Here is a 19,647-nt window from a genome sequence, read left to right as displayed (position 1 = left end):
TGGTATTACAATATAACCTTGATATTTGGACATTAAGTTATTTTATCATTTCAGGCAATTTTTTCTGTATATTGGCTCTGAATATTTTTTTCTCTGATCTTTGAGAGATTCTCTACTTCAGGGACAATGACTATTCGTACTTGAAACATTTATACAACTATTATTATAAAGTTAAGGTAAAGATACTATTAAAAAGAATTTTGGGGGGAAAAAAAACTTTGTCCTTCACATGTATCATCTCCTAACTAATCGCTTTAATTTTTGTCTTTTTCTTGAAAATTCACTATATTTAAATCAAGCCTTTTCACTAAGTTATTAATTCAGTTTTCAGCCAAATTGTATAATGGTGTAGTCAGTGTTGTGTTTCCATGTTTCCTTAGCCCTCCAATCATCCTTTTCACCTCATTTTGGTGCTTTATCATCATCTGTACTGCTTATTAATCTGTTGTCTCTCAGCTCCAAATTTTGTGATGCTGATGTTGGGATTCTGGAAACGATGCTTCTTTATCAGCTGGACACTGCCAATTATGGGCACCTGGAGAGACATTAGAAGGCACAAAAAAGGAGAAGCTTCTTGCCTCTTCCAGTCTGCATGTTACTCCTGTGAGAATGATCTCAAAATAGCACTTCAGCCCAACTGTGCAGCGGGTTTTAATTTCTAGCTTCTTTGAACCTCCCAGAATTAGCCTGATAGTACCCCCTGGGAGGTGTAAGCAGAGGCTGGACAGGGCCCCTCCTCAGACAGAGGTCTAAGGCCCATTCCCGGGGGCCTGTTTTCTAGACTCCTGAGGTCCGAGCAACCAGGGTGCACCCTCCAAAGAGGTCCAAGTCCCAACTCTGTGGGCTCATTTTTTGTTTCTTAGTTCAGCTAATGTTCCTTTCTCTCCTCTATTCCCCCAGGGGTGGTAATTGCTTACTGCAATCACTATAATGGAAAGGAATCTGGAAAAGAATATATATATCATAAAGGTATACATATGTATATGATATATATATAACTGAATCACTTTGCTGTACACCAGAAACTAACACATTATTGTAAATCAACTATACTTCAATATAAACAGTACACTTAAATACTGAAACTAAGAGAAATTAATATGGAAATGATGTATAAAAATAGAATGTAAATATTATAAACTGATAAAGTGAAGAATAGTATAATCAAAAAATTAGGACGTACAGGGAAGTGGTAGAAGGAAGTGAAAGTGTGCTGATCTACCTTTCATAGCAGGGAACTCAACTCAGTACTGATCAATACTGAAGTATATAGTTTGATAAAGTTACTCTGTCCCATTAACAATTTCTATCACTGTGTTTAACCTTTTACTAGTCAATTTCTCTTGCAATGAAGAAACATGCATCCCAGTAGTTCCTTCAGTTATTTCTTTTGTTAAATTCAAGTAAGACTAAATTCAACACTGTACTTTAAGAACACCATGTGCAGATTGAGCCTATTCCGGTTACTGTCTCACTATGTAGCTCTCTATCCATCCTTCTATCAGTATTTGTCTTTGTAATAATGGTGCTCATCAACTGTGGATATTTGTAGTATTTCTGTGATAGTAAAATTGGGATATTTGAACTTCTATTTCTTGAAGTTTTTATAATGGCTTAAATTATTTTTATAAAAACAACAAAGTTATCAAAAGAGTTTACAAGAGGTTTCATGAGCAGTTCCACTGGAGAGGAGATATCTGCATAGGGAATAATGAAATGGCATTACGCTGTAAGATGTGATCAGTCTAAACTGGCAGTTCTCAATGGCTACACAGTACAACCACTAAGGAGCTTTTTAAAAATATCAGTGTCCAGGCTTCAGTCCAGGCCTCTTAGATGAAAATCTCTGGATGGAGCCTGTAAATTAATATCTTTAAAATGTTGTCCAGGTGATTCTGATATGCAACTCTGGTTGAGAACCACTTGTCTCAACAGGCCACATAGACACATTCCTAAGAAGCAATGAGTGTTGCTGGAAAGTGTAGGGTACTCATTCCATCCTATTCTTCCTCCAGCCCACAGGAATGTTCCCTGGACCAGTCTGTTACTAAAGGAGGGGAGAATGAATACTACTGGCAGTCTTGGCTACAGTCTAAGTTCCCTTGTGTCATAAGACACCTGACAGCACGAACTAAGGCAACATGCTTCCTTGTTGTCTTGTTTTCATCCAGGAGGGGAGATAGACTGGCTTTTCCCCTCCGAGATGCTCTGAGTTGCCACTTTTGTGTCTCGCTGGCTCAAAATAGATGACATACCCATTACAGAACCCGTTCCTACTAAGTGAGATGGAATTATTGTGATTGGATTACCAATGCTTCCCAAACTTTATTGTGTAGAGGAGTTGCCCAGGAATCTTGTTAAAATGCAGATTCTGATTCAGTAAAGTCTGGAGTGGGGCCAAGATCCTGCATTTCTAATAAGCTCCTGGGTGGTTAAAATGGCTGTCAGGCGTCAATGTCAATGATGTTTACAATGTCCACCACCTTAACTATCAAGCACACCTGATATTTATAGTAGCTGAGGAGTGCATTCTTTCCTTGTGGGTAAATCTACAAAGGAAGCCAACTATGATCAGAAGGTGCATAATGAGCAAGGCCAGACTGCAAAGCGTATGTGAAGACACAGAAGCAAGAAAACGGCTCACCATACATAGGCAATCAGGAGCTGGAGATAGGCAGAGTCTGATCCTAAAGGGTTGGGCTTTGATCTGTGTTCTCCACAGCATGAAACCTCTAAGAGATTTACCATGAAGTAAAGTTCTCTAGAGTCAAATTTGTTTGGGAAATGTTGCATACTATGTCCCTCACTTGGATATTTACAAAGCATATTTTGATTTTAAAGGTGCTAAGCAGTCTGGTAGTCAAGAAGCCTCGATGAGCTATGTAACTTGGGGAACCCGGTGCAAAATGAAAATGAGGCGGCCCTCTTTTTCAAAAACTATTAATACTTTCTAGATGACAACATCAGAGCATTAAACAAACAGCAGAAGCCTTCTTAAGCTTGAGGCCTTGTGGCCTCAGCAAGGCTGTGGCCTGTGTGAGGCACAGGTCACAGGCTCATGAAGTTGCCCTGCTTATGGGGATATTAAAATGAGACATGGAAAATGCTTTAGTGCTTGCATACCGTAAGCACTAAATAAATAACTATGGTATATACATGGCTTTTAGTTAGAATTCCTGGTTGTAACAGAAACTCTCTTTATCTAGCTTAAGCGAAAAAAGTAGAATTCATTTTACGAATCAAGGGACGTGTTTCAGAATCCAAAGGAAGAGGCAGCCAACAAGGTACAGGAACAAAGGGTAAAGGAAATGTCATAATCTCCTTTTCTCTCGACTCCTCTTCTTTACCAGTTTCCTGTTCACATGGTCATTCAAGTAAGCTCAGAGAGGCCAGGTTTAAAAGATTTCCCAAGGAGAGATTGGGATCTCTTAGCCCCAGTTCCAAATTCTGAGGGAGGGCCTCTTATGGGTGCACCTATTTTCACCTGGACTAAGCAACTATACATAAAGACTCTTTTGCTATTATCAGCCCAATGGAGGGGAAAGGAGAAAGCAGCAAAATACGTACATCCCAGTGTCTCCCATACTTACCTGATTATGGAACATTTCTTAAAGGAACATCTTTTGGCACTGAACAGAACACACTTGGGAAATGCAGTGTGGGTAACAGGAAGAATGAAGCTGAAGGCAAGGCATGAGTTCCAGGAGTCAGATTTTCATTTTGGATAGCAACGACCAGAACTGACTGGAGGTAGTGAGACTGACCACAAGGCTAGTTAAGAGCCTGTCACAGAAATCCAGACCTAGGAAGCAGCCAGGAGTGGCCTGGCAGGAGAACCACCCGAGTTCTTTTGTGTTTACCTGGTCAAGCATCGGGGTGGCAGCAATTTACTGAGCCGGCTCCACTTGCCCATGGAGTAACCACTGGGAGAATGACAGTCCACTTAAGGGGTTCACATTTCCACCCAAAATGCGTCTCCATCGTCTTGCTGCAGAGAGCAATGGTGAAACCTAAAGGCCTGAATTACTGTCCAGCTCTTGTGGGTACCTGCACCCCAAAAGCGAAGTGCGAGTAATACATCACGGTCCGGGGCGCTGACACTCGCACAGGCAGTTGGGAGAGAACAATGAGCTACGGGGCAGGAAGCTGAGGGTAAGCGAGTTCGGAAGGCGAAGCCCCACACGGGAAAACAGAGACCAAAGTAGCTTTCGGAAACACCACGCCTGCGCCGCCCTAGGCCGGCGCGCGCTCCCGATTGGCGCCGCCGCCGAGCCCAGAACCAGCCCCGAGCCCGCAAGGTGAGGACGGGGAAGCGCACGCTGGAGGGACGGCCGAAACGCGCGAGCGCAGAGAGCGTGCGCACGCGCAGAGTTCCCGCCGGCCGGCGCCTGAAGCGCGGGAGAAGCGTCGGAAGCCACTGAAAGGAGCCGCACCTCGGTGAGTGCTCCCCCTCCCCTTTCTCCCGGAGTGCCTTGCGCGCGCTCGGCGGGCAGGGGGAGGGGAGGGGAGGCGGCGGTGGCAGCCATGTTGTTGTGAGTCTCTGTGTCTCACCCTCGGTACTTCGGTGGTTCGGAGGAGGAGGGAGAGGAGAAGGAGGAGGTGGGGTGGGGGGGAGGGTGGTAGGTGGAGAAAGAAGATATTGCCGCCACCGAAGGCGGAGGAGGGAAAGAAGGCCAAGAGCGACGCCGCCGTGTGCCCAACGGTCGGTGTCCCCGGCTGAGGCAGCGCGGCCGCAGCAGCCCCGTAAGTCAGTCGCGCTTGCACCTCTCCCCGTGCTCTGGCGCCGCAGGGCTGGCTCCTTGGGCTTTGTGTGGCGGCCTCGGCGGGACAGCCCGCCGGCCGGAGGGCGGTCGGGGCCTGCGGGGTGCCCAGGACGGCTGCGGCCTCGGGCCCGCTCGCACAATGCAGGGGGAGGGGTGCCGGAAGGGGGTGTGCGCCCGGCGAGGGGGCTGCTCTCGGCTTTCCCGCTTCCTTTCCGCCCCCACGCCTCAGCCTTGCGGCGCTGGGGGGCCCACCCGACTCTTCCTTGGTTTCGGCGCGCTTGGGGTTAGAGACCGAGCTGTTCGTCCGCCCAGCCCTTGGGTTCGGAAAGGGGGGAAAGGCCGGGTGAATCCCGAAAAGCGTGCGAGTTGGAAGTGGGCGAAGAGGAAGCAGTGGGTTTGTGAAAACAAGTGTGGGCGTTCTCGAGGGCCCGAGTGTGTCCAGGAAAAGCTTCCGGTAGACAGGTGTGGGTATGAAAGAAACGGCGACTTGTGCTCAATGTGTTAGGTGCCATTAGCGTGTTGTGTTTTTGATACTGGGACAGATTTCGATGTTCAGAAAAAATGTGTAAGTTAAACCAGAGAAAAGATTACAGGCTTCAAATATTTTAGCAATCTATTTGTATCTGAACTGGGCCAGATTTGGGGGAAATTAATTGTTAAATTTTATGCTCAGACACACGTGTAAAAGTTGGTGCTACTTCTGAGAACATGGCTAAGGAAAACCGACTTTTCTTAGCTTTTCATTCTAACACGTATTTAAACATTGGGGTGGGATGAGAATTGCGGACATATGGACATAGGTGGGATAAGACAGTCATGTTAAAATCAGGGCTTGGTACTTCATGAGATTTTAGCTTAAAACTAGTGACAGTTTTTTGGGGTAAAGGTTTTTAGGGAAAGCTTTATTAGAAAAATGCTCTTAAACGCTTAAGAGAAATGTAATAGTTCTAAAGGTATTGTATATCAAGAAAATATTAATAAAGGGTGTTACCTAAGGATTTTAAAAGCTTGTTTACTGCTAAGATTCGTGTTTAATAGGTGACTCTTCACCATGTGACCTGGAGCATTGAAGGATGGCTTAAGGAAGTCTGGCTAGGAATCTGGTTAAAAAAATAAAAGATATATAGTTTTAATTGGCTAAATTTCTGTTCTTGTTCTTTTAATATCTTTTAAAAAATGGTTTGCTTTATCTGCACAAATGTCATAAATAATTGTTGGTATTTCCCTTATTTCAAGAATGTCTTTAAAAGTCCAGTTTTTGGTGAAATTGAGTTATTTAAAATTGTCTTTTGGTGACCCTGAGGGAAGTTTGTGTATGCAGTAAAGGTTTACACACATTTTAAAAATTAAAGTTGTATTTTAGAATCCTGGTTCTTAAGCTTTCAAAGTTCAGTTTTTTGGGTAAAGTTCATTTTTGTTATTTACGTAAGTCTAACTCTGATCTTTATTAGATTTGTTAACAAACTTAAGCATCTTCAAACAATTTAAAGTGTGTTTATTTTTAATAATAGTTTTCCTAATTTGAGTCTAAAGTTCTCTTAGATGTTTCAATATTAATAAGATTTCAGCTTTCTAAAAAGTCTAAATTAATTACCGCCATATGTAAATTGGTCTTATAAGGTTGTCACTTTAATAGACCAGTTTTTCCTGGGCATTACAAGTTGTAAGCCAGATAATGCAGTCTTAACACAGATACTAATATTAGGATTTTGTTTGCCTTAAACCTTCCATGTGTGTTTATAAATCTTTCTGGTGTTGAAAGATAATTTGTCTTCCTGTGTAAGTACTTATCGTAGTTAGCAGAAGTAATTATGATTAGAGGTTTGGGCCAGACGTGACATCCAGAATCAATCTTCTCAGTGACCAGACTGTCTCCTTTTTATAGATACTGTCAGGATCTTCATAATTTCCAGGGGAGATTGGTTCTGTCTCCTGGACTCAAGTTCCTTGTACTTTGTAATTCAGCAACCTTTGAATTTGTTGGGTTTCTAAAATAGGAAAATATTCTGTATTTTTTATGTTCTTAAAATTTATAGATACGTATTTTAAATATCTGAATTCTTGTACCTCATGTGGCTTTGTCTAGCTTGCACAGTTTGAGGCCATTTTACTGACACATGTGATTAAGATAAAAATTGTACTTACAACAGTGTAAATTGTTTTGTGACATATTAAATAGATTTCTTGCTACTTTTAAGAAGGTATAAAAATAGTCTGACTTGCTCCTATTGTCCCACCTCCTCACTCTTTCTTTTGATGAATTTGTGAGAAGAAACTGATTGAATGCCTCAGCTCCCATCCTTTCTCTTTGGGAGTCCACTCCATGCTGAAAGCACTTTGCTTATATGAGGCCACCAGGGGTAGACTCTGCCCCTCCTGGAGAAGGACCATGGTTGTCCAGGGCTACTTGTGACTAGGTTAGGGTAATTATGGGGTGTGGTGTCAGGAAGCCCTGTTGGCCTAGGTCTAAATTATGCTTGCCAGTGTAGCTTTTCAGTAATAAAAGGAGCTGTTTGGATTACCAGTAGTCTAACTCCTGTGTCTCCTACTCCTGAAATCTGATGTGGTGGGGAAAGGTTTCTTCAAACCCTGTCATTTAGAAGCTAATATTTTAATAGTGATTTTTATATTTAGCAATATAGATATAAGACTTTTTTAATTTTAAACTTGTTGCTTTTGTAGTGGAAAAATTGAATTTACAGAAAAATATTTTCAAGCTTTCCCAGTGGAACACTGTATAGAATTATTCCATAGATAGGTACATGATACATGCTTTTCCTTCTCAGATTTTCTCATAGCGGTTTGCTTAGAGACATGAGGTTAATATTTTTTTCTTAGTGACTTTCTTTTCAGTAACTCAAAAGCTCCAACTTTATAAATGAAAAATTAAGACTTGCCTAATTGAACACAAGTTTCACCTTCCAGAGACCCATTTTAATTCTTAATGAAATTGCAGAAAGTTTTCTTATATTGACTTTTTTAATGAAAAGTTTTATTTCGCCCTTGCCTGACTCATTTTTATATTTTTCTAAATTGCATTAAGGAATTAAAAAGGAATGGTTATTCAAACATGTTGGCAAAAGGATAGTTTCTTTAGTGTATCCCACCTCTGCAAATAAAACTTCTGTAATCCCATCCAGTTTCAGTTTACACATCACAAATTTTCTCTTCTTATTGTCTTACTAGTCTCTTGTGGAAAGAGAAAAGATTTTAGAGTAGAGTAGTGGAAAATATCCAGATATGTACACCTTATGGGCATTTTACTGTAGCTGCCAAATACAAAATGGGGTGTGGGGGTGGGTTGTGAATGTCAGAATACTTTGACTGCAAATGGGACAGGAAAGAAGGCAGTGATTATCACCTATCTAGGGTGATATGTTTATTTGGGCCAGAAAAAGCTCCAAAAATCTGCTTCCTGGAAGGGATTTGGTGAAATTGACCATAAAATGACACTACAAAACCACCTATTCAATACCTGCCTAGGAGAATAAAACCTATAACTGACTACTAGAGTACATAAAAATAGTATGGGGGTGGAGGGCTAGGGGAAGGTATTTTTGTTTGTTTTTTGTTTTAGTTGGAGGGGAGGTGGACAGGTATGTACAGAGACTAATTTGAGAGAAATCTTTGTGGTTTCTATTGTACTGGACATCTTATGTCAAGAGTAGCAAGTTCTAGATCTTAAAATGGTAATCTCTGATTTGGGGCACTGTTTATAAAAGACTTAGTAGGGCTCAGTGGGAGATAATCTTAATTAACTATATAAGATGGTTTTTTTCATTCAGACATTAAAAGAAGGTAAATGAATGGTAGAGGCAGCTTGACCCTAAGTATAGGTCTTTGCTAAGCAGTTGAATGAGGGAAATTTGTAGGTAGAGAAAAATATGGACTATGTTGTATGATTTTCTTAAATACCAACATAGAATTGTATACAGATAGGAGCTACTTGTGTCTTCCATTTTGGTGGCCAGGTCATTTATTTAACATCTGTGCAATATTTTATCAGCACTTTTAGCATGATTAAATGTAAAACATTACACTTTCTATGGCAAGCCTGAATCTTGTAAAACCGATTCATCATAAACAGAATTAAGGTTTAAAGTTTAGAGAGGATGATAGATAGCTCCAAATTTTTCCTACAGATGTTTTCTAGGACCACCTTGCAGTTGAAATAAAATTGATTGCTTTTCATCCAAGGGTGCCTTCATTTAATCTCTAAATTATATGGCTCCTATACTAGCAGAAGTAGGAATACTCAAGGATCTTACCAAAGATAAATGTTTGCTAATCTTTATCATAAGTCTGGTTGAGAAGATAGTCATGGAGTATTTGACGTTCAATCCATTTGTTACTCTGGATGTTCTAAGTTGTATCATTTCATCAAACTTGACAACCAGAAATTTGCACTCATTTTTTGAGGTTTGCAGGCCTGTCATGTGCCAGAATGCCCTTAGATGTTGGTGGTACAGTGATCCTTGTTCTTACAGTTGTACTGTAACTGTAAGCTTATGTTCATAATGGAGAGGAAGATGCTTTAACTCCTGTTTACAGTTCAGTACACTAAGTACCAGTGGAGGCGGTGTTACCCAAAGTACTGTGGACTCATGTAGGTACACACTGGGGTCAGGAAGAGTTCCACAAGAGGTAAAGTTGATCCAGAAAGACTTAGAGAAGTTAATTTAGTCAAGATATGTGTGAAATGGCATTCAGCCAGAGGGATTAGTATGTGTAATGACCCAGACATGGGAGAATGGTAGAACCTAAAGTGGAGGTAGGTAGGAGAATTTAAAAGATATGACTGGAGAGATAAGTAGTGGCCCGCCAGATTTAAGGACCTTTTCTAATTTGGACAATTCTGAAAAAGACTTTGGAAATCCAAGATTGTAACTTGAGAAAATTTAGACCATATTGTCCAGGAACCCTTAACATAATCACTGTGAATTGCTTTCCCTGGATTGTGTTTGGAGTTAGAAATATGACTTTCCTTAAGGGATTGATTATAAAAAATGGGATTATGAAACTTTGTATCTGCTTAGAGAGTTGATTAATATATTTCCTACTATAATTCTGTGTTCTCTATAATACCCTAACAAGAAATTCCTTTTAAAGCTTAGTGTTTAGAAATAAAGTTTTCTCCAACAAATTGAATAATGAGAATTTTATGTAATTTATTGTGTTCCCCCTTTTACCTTTGTGTTTTCAGAAGTTAAACTTAGAGTTTATTTACTATTTTTGTTATTTAGTATTTGCTTAGTTGTTTTCCTAAGATAAGTTCTTGTTTTATTAAGTTTATTTCCTATGAGTTACTTGGTGTGCCTTCCAAAAAATTTTATTTAAATGAATGTAAAGTAAATTTCCTTTAAATAATACTGGACACTTTGTACCACAGACACTTTTTTTGGTATATAACTCAGTGTTCTTTGAAACTAACATAGATTTGGTTTCTCTTTTCAGACACTGCAGTCTAAGTGGTTTTTGTTGTTGTTTTCTGAGCAAAAACTTAGAAATTTTTTTAACTTGTATATCATTAGGAAAGTGGTTTGGTCATCTCACTTTTAAGTCATTGGGAAACAGATCACCATTTCAAGGCTTGTTCTTGAATATTTGAGAAACATTAAAAATCACAATTCATATTCATCACCTAAAAGATTTCCTCATATTTATATGATTTACAGATTTGTACAGCTCATGAATTTTCTTTGACTATTCATGATAGTCATAATAAACTAAACATTTTTAAAACTTTCAACTGTCAAAAGTTATGACTTTTCCTAGACAAAAGTTAAGAAAGTTCAAGTATATAACTCGTTACTTTTCCTTTTCTTAGAAATGACTAGAAATAACTGCTTCTTAAAATACCATCTTTTAAGTTAACATATTTACAGAAAGTTACAATAATAAACTGGGTTAAAGTTAAGCAGTTTTAATTGCGGGGCTTCTTAGAGCCTTTACTATGCTAATGACAACGAATTCCAGAATGACCATGTTCTCAGCTTGCAAAAGAACATGTGGGTGCTAGAGAGCAGCATATCTTAAATGTATTGGACAAGGAACCTCTTATTTCAAAAAACACTGTGAGTGGTCATTAAGGAACACACTTTGGAAAATTTTAGCCTAAAGAAGAAAATCTTTTTAAAACTTCATTTAAGTCTGCTGCTTAAAGTGGTTTTTTTTTTCCCCCAGTTGTCTCAGACCATGCATTCAAATGATTTCTTTTAGTTTTCTGTTATAACCTAATTAATATTTCTTAAGGTATTTCTCTGTAATGCTGTACTGATTCTACTTAAGAATGTGCAACAATTGAGAATTACTGGATAACCATTTGAGACAAGTCTTTGTTGGTTATCAGCCTAGTACTAATATAAACTGAAAATATTGCTGCTAGTCTACTCTGTGTTAAAGCCTCTAAGCTGTAATGCATTTAAACTGTATTAATATAGGGCCTTTAAAAAACAACAACTTAATTTGCTAACATCAACACACCTTATGACACAGAGAAATACAAAAATGTAGCCAACAGTACCTCCTCTCCTACCAAAGTTAGGTGTTTATATATGTATGTGTATATATATATGTGTGTGTGGAGTATGAAAATAAATATATATATATTGCCCTTTTGTTAACACTGGGATCAGATTACATACCTTAGGCAACTTGATATTTTTATTCAATATTATGGACATTTTATTGTATATAACTTTAATTTTAATAACTTGTAATGCTTAGTTCATGGCTTTTTATTTTACTAAACTATTATTTGTTGAGTTTAGATTGTTCACTTTCTGTATTTGAACCAGTACAAGCCGTGCTTCAGTAAATATTATGCAATTCATTCTTTTATACTAGTGTTGTTGTTTATGTAAGGTGAATTCCCAGAAGAGAAATTACTGAGTTAAAGGTTTTTATGTTGAGTCTTAAACATAAAGAAGTAATGTTCACTCATTATGGTAAGTTATACTCTAGAAAGAACTTATATTGCAACTTTATATATTCTCTAATTTAGTCTTAACAGTAACCCTACGAGGGAAGCATTGTTACTCTCATTTGCGAGTGGGGAAACAGGACCAGAGTTCAAGCTGTCTGAGTTCATTCAGCTAGTTAGAGGCAAGCATGGAACCATATTCTAGACCTTCTGATTTCGGTTTCTGTTACACCGTGATGAATGGTACAAAATTTTTTAGTTGGAAAACTATTAAGTGTTTGTGAATATATTCCTTAGCTGTAGGTAGTATGGTGTGTGTCAGTCCTTTCTGCACAGGGATGCATTACCTGAAGAACTTTAAAAAATACTGATAAAAATCTATGCCTGTCACCCTGCCCAAGCTAATTCAAATAAGTCTTAGATAGGTGGGATCTGAGTATTTGTAGTTTTGAAATCTTCTAACTAGATTCTGATGCACTGTGAGGGTTTGAGAACCAGTGGCCTTAAAATTGGGATGCTCATATCCCTGAGGGATACATGAAGAACTTCCAAAATGTTAGCACATTTAGTTTCCTGGAAGTAACAGGTCCTCACTATATGTACTGAGAAAGGCACACCTTTGACCCATCCCAAATCTTAATGTGTGTTTTACCCCAGGTAATTAACCTTCAGGGCAGCAAACTTAGAGTTAGCTTCCTATAGTGATTAATTTTATTTATTCACATTGCTGTTAGGAATGAAATACAGCCTAGAACTGGAGTATTTTGGCTTTCATTGAGATTTTCTGACTTCAGATCAGTGATAGTCTTGGGTGATAGGAGTAATGGTAAATTTTTTTTCCGTCAGTTCACCTCTTCTCCCCAACCTATTGTCAAAGAATACTTACAAAGCAAAGAACAATACTATGGAATATTTTGAAAGCTAGAAATATGTAAATCATGTTTATTATAGTATAATGCCAAATATATTGAGTTTAATGTATGATTTCGTTGGCTCCATTTTTAACACTTTGAGGAGTATATCAAAGAGTAAGGTAGAAGTACCCTAGATTTAAAAAACTAGTGCTAAGTGCTGACCACAGGTACAATTCCTTTAAGGCAAGTAATGAGAGAATATGCAGATCTATAAGTTGGATTTTGCTTTTTTATTTTTAATAAAATATGCCTATGTTATTTTATTTTTGTGTCTTTGGTAGGGGGTTGGTAATTAGGTTTGTTTATTTATTTATTGATGGAGGTCCTGGATTAAACCCAGGACCTTGTGCACACTGAGTGTGCATTCTACCACTGAGCTATAACCTCTTCCCTGAATTTTGCTTTTTTAAAATCAACAGTGTCATGGCAGGGTGGCTAGAGATATTTACTATAGTTATTGTGTATACATGTAAATTCCTTTATATCATTTTTAAAACCCTTAAAAGTTTACAAATAAGACTAAGGTGAGAATATTTTTCTTTTAAATGATGCCTAGTTTACTGAAAAGATGTTTTTCTGTTTTTTTTTATAAGTCATGATACATATCTTATGTATAGGTTTGTGTATATTTGAGTTCTACCATATGTAAGACTTGCTAACTTGATTATAACAATAGCTATATAAATAAGTTTAGTGATATTTGACATGTATATAGTTTAAATATTTTTAAAATATAAGTAACAAGTGGGAAATATTCAAAGAGTATAGAACTATAAAATGTAAATGTAAAATGCAAAAGTGTTATACTTGAAACACTTTTTCACCTTGCCTTTTCACTTAGTATCCTAGAATTTTTTCCCATATAGGCATAAATATATCCATGCTTTTTAATGGGTGCGTAGTTGATAATTTTATGTTTCCCTCCCTCCCTATTACAGTATCCTTAGTATCTGTCCTTTTGGTCTCCTCCCTCATGACTTAACATTTCACAGAACACTGTGGCAATCAGAACAGTTTGTAAAAATATGGTACATGTTTTTCCTACCCTAATTCTGATTCAGAGACGTTTTAAAGTCTAATGGATAAGATGATGCTATTAATACATTGAAAAATACAAATTAAATACCATGGGAATTAAAAAGATAACTTGGAGGAAGGTTTTAATGGAGAAAGTGGCATTTGAGCCAAATGTTAAGGGATTTGTAGGATTTGCGCATAAGAGATAAATGGCAGAGAGCTGTCCCGGGAACTGGAATAGTGTAAGCAAAAGGAAGGTGAAGGTTGGGGGAAGAGCTTTTACAGACTTGAATTATTAACATCAGGTGAGTGATGGTTTGTGCTTGGTTGGTATGGAAAAGAACGTGGGACTTTTGGAGTCTTGATTATATTGAATCCTCTGCCATTTTAGTCGCTTTGTCTATTAGGGTAGGGATATTAGCCACAATTTCCTTATTTGCAAAGTAGGAATACAGTACTTACTTTGCTCCAGCAAATCCAGTGTAGTGATAATGTGCCTAGTTGAGATTCTGGCATAAAATTGAGTGCTCAATAAATTCTGCTGTTATCTTTGGGGGATGGTGTCTAATAGAAGTTAGTCCAAAGAGATTAATGCTCATTTGGAAGCCAGTTTTAAAAGATTATTTTTTTCTTATACTGCTTTTCAAGAATATGGTTGAGGAAGTGATAAGTGATGTTAGGTTAAACAACAGCTTGGACCCTAAGTCAGTTAGCCTTGTACCCTCTGTATAAGCTGTAGTTTATAAATGTTTTGTTAAAAAGTGGGGAGGTGTCTAAATTGTACCTGTCTTTAAAGGCCTACCTCAGATACCTGCTTTGTGTGGTTGCCTGTCATATTGTTATTTTATTACACTTTTTTATGGAAGTTTTCAGACACAAGCAGAATAGCACAGTGCACCCTCGGGTATCTGTCATCCATGTTCAGCATTGTGTGGAATCTTGCTTATACCCATATTTTTCTTTTTAAAAGTATTTCAAAGCAAATCCCAGACAATAGCCAGTTTAGGCATAAAATCTCTTACTGATGAGGACTTGCTGAAAAATAGCCTTCTTGCTATTATGTCAGTTAACAAAATTCTTTAATACCATCTGATGCCCATTCTATATCTAGATTTACCTAATTTTCACCAAGAAAGTCTTTTTTATGGTTGGTTTGTTGGAATCCAGATTCACACAAGGTTTATACAGTATTTGACTATTAAACTTTGTAGTGTATATAATAGTCCTCCCTCTTTCCTCCCCTTTTAAAATTTATGTCAAAGATACATTAGTAAAACGAGGTGATTTTTTTTTCTCCATTTTCTGGATTGAGCTATGACTTCCTTGTGTTATCTGTTGACTTTGTTCTTTTATCTCACTCATAGTTCTGATAAATCAGTATTTAGATCTAGCAGCTTTATTAGATTGATATTTGGTAGGGTTTTTTTTGAGGCAGTAATTCTTCATAGGGAATGGTGCTGTTTCGTATTACATTATACCATGAGGCATATGTCTGCTTGTTCCACTTTTAGAATGATGGCATACTAAATCACATAAAAGAACATTAATTTAGAAATAACAGCTTTTGGGAGGACTTATTTCGTAATATATCTTTGACAGTTCACATCTGTCTTGGATTCCTTAGAGCCACTTTGTGGTATCTAACAGTTATCTTCATTTCTATCTAAGTTATTTGACCTGTTTCTCTCAGGTGATATCTAAAAGCATCAAAAACTAGTATTGATTGATGTTGTTTTATTGTATAGATCTTCTCTGAGCAGTGTTTTGTCTTTTTTAAAAAAAAGAATTTCCCTAAGCAGTATTTTATTTCTCAAACTAATAAACTCATTGAGAGAATGCCTTGTTAATTTGAGAGACTTTGTAAAGACTCAAATATATGGTGGTTCTCCTTTGAGGGTACTTTAAGGAAAAAAATCTTGCCTTATATTTGCGAATATGTAAATGTACCTTATTTTGCCTCCTTGAGACTGGAATATCAGATTTATCCTCAAAGAACTAAAGCATTCTTGCACATAAATATTTGGTAAATTTTTATTCAGTGTCTGAATGCTGGTTGCTGGAACAGTCTAGTTTCTAATCTTAATTAGAATATTTGAGCTAGGGTCTTTGAAGATTTCTAGTTTCTGGGAGTCTACATGTTGATAACACTTTTTGGGGGGGCAAATTTCATTCAAAATGTAAAATTGGACTTTTCCTTAATATAGTTGAGTCAGTAATACAATTCTATTCTTAAAAGTAGTAAAACAAGTATGTAATTCCCCCATGAAGTACATGGAGAAATAAGCAGTAAATATAAAAAAAAATGTATGTGGATCTTGGCTTAACCACCAACTAAGAGACTTGTTCCAATACTGCTAGAAAAGTGTATGATTCAACATGTACCCCCAGATAAATAACAAATTATTAGGTATTGGTGGTGATTTGGAGAGACTTCTGATGTTAAATCTGTGAAGGCTAATGGTCTACTAAAAATACTTAAACCTGGATTTAGGTTTACCTTTGTTATATGAGTAAGAAAAGGCAGTGCTAAGCAAATTTATTTGTTGGCAAATTTGCAAAAGTGACTTAATATACTGAAGAGATTGAGGTACTCTTAAGGACTTAGTTCCTGTTTGCAGTGGAAACCAGTAATGCTCAATGATTATGTTCATTAAAAACAGTCCAGTGAGGGTGACTACCAAGAATATTTTATAAGCAGCTTAAGTTACTCTTTCTGTGTTTTGACTTAGATCAGTCAATTAAGTTTTCAAGTAATTTTGTTGTTTTTATAATTGATGAACAAGGTAGCAACAGCCTTTAGGTATTGGAGGACAAGTGCCAGTGAAAAGTTGCACTCATTTTATGTTGGTAAATGTCTTCAGTTTACAGAAAGTCTGAAGAAGAGCCTTATTCATTGTTTCTCTGTTAAAATGAGCATCATGTATTAATAGATACGAAGGCATTTATAAACAGTCAGTATATATTGAGCATTTTGATGGCTGAAGGCTGAGACACAGTTCCTGGCCCCTTTAACACCAGTGTTTAATTTCTACTATGGCTTAAAAATAGAACTAATATAGTATCATGAAAATGTGATTAGTGTAATATGGTGCCTTAATACCATTTACTGTCACTCTTACTAAGTGGTTTTTGCCCCCCAGCTTATCCTTTATGGTAGGTATATGGTAAGGAATTGGATTAGATGTTGCCTGAGAAAATAATGCATATTCTTGGTTCTTTACACAAACTATTTGTAGAACTTTTGAATTATACGTTAGTAAATATAAAAACTCATAAAACTTAACCAAGTTGTTATTTGAGGTGCTTTATCCATTTTTTCCACGTAATTAGTAATAACACTGTCTACAGAAAAATTAGCTAATGTGGTTAAATTTTAGAACTTAATAAGATAGCTCTTTTGCTAGGAAACAAAGAATCATAACCTCAAACTATAACTTTTTAATTTAAATTTACCTCAAGATCACACAGGGTCTTGGCCATAAAAAAAAGGTTCTCTTACATATTTTCTATATTAGCAAACTCTAGTTGTTTAAGGAAATACTGGGAAGTCTCATGGCTTAATGATGCAGGCCGAAAAAAAAAAAAAGGAAGACAGACTTTATACCTGCATGCAGTACTGTGTACTGTAATTTCTGGATACAGTTTCTTCAAATGAACATAGCTCAATATTATATAACTGGTTGCTAAATACTTCATTGCTTGTTAGAAGAAAAGATTGTTCTGTTTACCCCTAAGGTCTAACCATGCAGGGGAGAGTTGTTAAATTATGTTCAGAGTCTTATTTTTCCTTTGCCATCAGATGATACCAACATCTATAGCTGCATGGCAGTTTGACAAAACGGTGTGGCATTTTGCAAAAATTCTAGAATCCCTCTTAGTGGCATATGTGGGACCCCCACCTCTTCAGCTTCATTATTGTTAATATGGAGGTTATTGCAGAAGAGTTGAAAGTGTTTCTGCCTATCCATTGTTTTGTCCACTTTCTCCTCCATTCTCCTCATGATTGAAATAAATGATAACACCCTAAGGTGAAAAACTGAGCTTGAGTCTTGTTTTGCAGGTTTTGTTTTGTTTTTTAAATCTTCTCCCTGTAGCCTACCCTGGTCATTGAAAGAAAATAATAAAATTGCCTCCATTTAAATGTAATCTGAAATCTCCATTTCATTATTAAGAGAAAAAATGTGCATGGGGAGAGTATAAATGAGAAAGTTGAAAGGAAAGTCCTGATGCTTAACTTTGAGTTTGCTCAAATTTGAGAGTGAATTATCTGCATTTGATTTTTTGTGAAGTACTCAAAAGTAAATGCACTTAGAGCAGAGGTCAGCAAACTGGCTTACAGGCTGGATCTGGCCCGCCACCTGTTTTTGTTTGAGCTACTTTCTAGGATTGGTTTCTAGAAATTTTAATGGTTGGGGAAAAAAATCAAAAGAACAGTATTTTGTGACACACAAAATGTGGAGTTCAGATTTCACTGTTCTAAAATAAAGTTTTGTTAGGACACATTCATGCTTATTCATTTAGATATTGTCCGTGTGTACTTTTGTGCTACAAAGGCATACATAGTTGAGGAGCAGCAGAAGCCATGTGGCCCACAAAGCCTAAAATGTATACTGTCTGGCTCTTTCCAGAAAAAGTTTTGTTGACCTCTGCACCAGGGTGTGATTCACCACATGGATCCATAGAGCTAAGAGACGTCTCTCATTTATTCAGTTTCTTTAACTTATGACCTCATCTATTTGGACCACAGATGAAAACTTAGAAGTAAGCAAAAAAGGGCCTTTGTTAAAGCTCTAATGCTTTTACTCCTGAGAAAATTTCTTAAGTCTTTTACTTTGTCCCCCTCTTTTTTTTCCCTTAATAAACTCTCTTCTCTCATTCATAGGTTATACAGATTGATTGTAGAAAGGTAATAAAATACAAATAAATAGGTGAAAAAAATTGATGTACTCTGATCACTTAAGGGTTGTAGAGATACTGGTTTATTTCCTTTCACTCTTAACATTGCTGTTACGGTGTTTTCTTAATTAAAAAAATATTTTTAATGGCTACATGATACTTTATTTCATAGCTGTTATTTACTTAACTATTTTGAGACAGTTATGCGGTTTATACTTTCAGGCTCTGCATGCAACTCTGCTACAAACATCTTTGTACATAGAGCTTTTTTACATTTCGTATTTATTCTTAGGATTGATTTTCAAAGTTGGGGAAACTGGTTCAAGAGATACGAACCTATGTATATGATGCCAAATTGCATTCCTAAGAAAGGATTGTAACTTTAGAATGTGTTTTTTATGTTATTAGAGGTAGCTTCCTTATAGCCTGTTTACTCTTACAAGTCTACCTTACTTGGATATCTGAGGCTACAGATTACTGCAAATTAAAAGCAACCTAATTAAAAGGTCAGAAGTGGGTGCTGTTATGTTCAAGTCAAGTGATTCTTAACCTGACAGCAAAGCAAGAGGCTGAAATACTAACAGAAGCATACAAGAAACACAAACATTGAGCACCCCAGAAGTCTCAGAAAGTATCAATTCTTTCTAGAGTAGTAAGCTCTTAGTAATAACTAGTATTTGTTGAGCATTTTGAATTAATAGATCACAAAACACTTTTGGATACATTATTTCGTTTGATCTTCACAACAAATAAAGTAATATTTAGAGGTTAGACAACTGGCAAAAGTCAAAACTCGAACTCATATTCTGAATCTATGTCACATACTATTTGTACCACATTATCTTAAACATAAATAAAATTTGTCCATTAAGCTTTCTTCAGGATAGCAGAATAATAAGGAGTCCATTTTAGAGCTGTTTCCATCCTAAGTAAAAGAATCTTATGTTTTGGGCCCTAGTGGGATAATTATCTCAATAAGGACAGTTTATTTTCAGAGGATACAAGTAAATGTCAGATGGAAGTTTTTTTTTTTTTAAATAATTGTAATTGGTATGATCTTTATATGTTGAGCCCAGATTTCAGGGCTTGATACCATTTAATGTGTACTTACAAATTGAATTATAAAGTCAAAATT

The 19,647-nt window shown here is 37.0% G+C and overlaps 1 protein-coding gene across 8 annotated transcripts in view; it reads left to right on the top strand.

The window, feature by feature from the left end:
• The first annotated feature begins 4,376 nt into the window (after positions 1-4,376).
• Positions 4,377-19,647, top strand: part of PUM2 (pumilio RNA binding family member 2) — an 83,783-nt gene continuing 68,512 nt past the window's right edge. For 7 of the 8 annotated variants that reach the window (XM_032497097.1, XM_032497095.1, XM_032497093.1 and 4 more), the window contains exon 1: positions 4,590-4,743. The gene's annotated coding sequence lies outside the window, so the exon portion shown is untranslated. Of the gene's footprint in view, positions 4,438-4,589; positions 4,744-19,647 lie in introns of those variants that run through there. The other variant, XM_032497090.1, reaches the window with a different exon arrangement.

This window comes from Camelus ferus, chromosome 15 (genome assembly GCF_009834535.1).
Source record: "Camelus ferus isolate YT-003-E chromosome 15, BCGSAC_Cfer_1.0, whole genome shotgun sequence".
In the NCBI taxonomy this organism is placed as follows: Eukaryota; Metazoa; Chordata; class Mammalia; order Artiodactyla; family Camelidae; genus Camelus; species Camelus ferus.
Note: the sequence above shows the minus strand (reverse complement) of the source record. Positions and strands in the feature narration are given on the sequence as shown.